Consider the following 1,967-nt stretch of genomic DNA (forward strand, 5'->3'; position numbering starts at 1 on the left):
TTTCACGAGGGCGAGGCCGGAGACGCAGGTGTTTGTCACGATACCTTTCATTCTCGACTTCCAAATCACCTCTCTCGCAATTGCTACTACTACGAGAAAACAATTCTTACCTTCTTTCGTCAAGAAATCCGGCGGGTTAATCTTTACAATTGACTCAGACGACAGCTGTGCTCTTCTTCCATCAGACAACAGTTGTTCCGCATAAACCCACACTTCTGAAATACCCGGACACTGAACAATAGCGTGCAGGACGGTTTCCAGCCCTGCCCGCATCTTGGACAGGCCGTCGGCCCAGGGTGGCCATGTCTATTGAGTTTATCCCGAACGGGTAAGGCTCCTCGGTAACACTGCCAGGCCAACGACTTTTGGAAGTTATCCAGTGTCTTCGGCCCGAACGTTCTTCGGAACAGGCTGTCCAACTGGTTATCATCGAGACCCAGGGCCGTTCCCAGGGCATCGTCATTTTCAGCCTCTACCATAAGCACACACGGTCATAGATCCCTGAAATTGTCTTGGCGCAAACAAAAGAAAAGGTGTTGTTACTGGATTGACTCTTTCGAAGAATATATCGTAGAAAAACATGATTACACGCATTGCATGCATGAATGATTCCAAATACCTAGGTACATGTGTACTTATATTTTTTCCAATGTTTCGTGAAACCGATCAAAATAAACATTACAATTCTAATCAAGAAGCGATAACAACAAACACAAAGGTACATGCTTACATATATATACACATACAGAAATTCATACATCCATACATACATGCATATACATACGCATATACCTACATGCACGTGTATATCCATTCATTCAGACAGACAGACAGACAGAGAGTTTATATGATACAGATGATCACGATATCTTGGATAACAAATCTGCAAGAACTTTTGCACATGAAAAATGATGAAAAGAAGAAACGTTTTTTTTTCCCCTTAAGAAAAGAAACATCATTCCTTTCTAACCTCGCCACTGAGCAGGTGACTTGTTAGAATAAACTCTAAAATTCCAAACATAGAAGAGGAAATATGCACACATGCAGATACACACAAACATGCATACATACATATATGTATGCTGCATACATTCTTGCACGCATACATTCATACAACCACGCGTACATAGCCTCAATGTGGTCGTTCAACTTGCAAGAAATATTAGCCAAACAGCCCACATATTCCACCAAAACGTCTTAAGAAAAGAAAGGACATATTAGAGAATGTTGGAAAATAAAATAAAGCATTTAGAATATTTTTGATTTAATACTTTTATCCCATGTATATATATCATCCTGATAGCAAACTGAGGTTAACGGAAACATCACCGGCACCAGCAAACATTCGGTTTTCAGGAATAAAATGAATTTTTTCAAAAAAATTAAAACATTGGTGCAGGCGTGGTTGTGTGCTTGCTTTCCAACCACATGGCCCCAGGTTCAGTCCCACTGCGTGGCACCTTCGGCAAGTGCTTCTACTATAGCCTCGGGCCGACCAAAGCCTTTTGAGTGGATTTTGTAGACGGAAACTGAAAGAAGCACGTCGTATGTATATGCGTGTGAGGAGGTGTCCTTGTGAGTGTGTTTGTCCCCTACAACCGCTTAACAACTGGCGTTGGTTTGTTTACGTCCCCGCAACTTAGCGTTTCGGCAAGAGAAAACCGATAGAATAAATACCAAGCTTTAAAAGTAAGTACTGGTGTCGATTCATTTGACTGAAAATACCTCAAGTGGTGCCCCAGCATGGCCAAAGTCAAATGACTGAAAGAAATAAAAGTTAATTAAAAGAGAAAAGGTAACAATAGATAATTACATGGGGAAATTACTCTTTATAAAATTAACAAAAACGGTGGCAGAGGACCCGTTTTCTATTTCACACCCAGCTTCAAATTAGGAGATGCAACTGGACCTGAAGGGCAGGTTCGTCTTTCCAGAGGAAATAGTGGTAACATCACTCCGACCTGACA

Source organism: Octopus bimaculoides, chromosome 6 (assembly GCF_001194135.2).
Source record: "Octopus bimaculoides isolate UCB-OBI-ISO-001 chromosome 6, ASM119413v2, whole genome shotgun sequence".
In the NCBI taxonomy this organism is placed as follows: domain Eukaryota; kingdom Metazoa; phylum Mollusca; class Cephalopoda; order Octopoda; family Octopodidae; genus Octopus; species Octopus bimaculoides.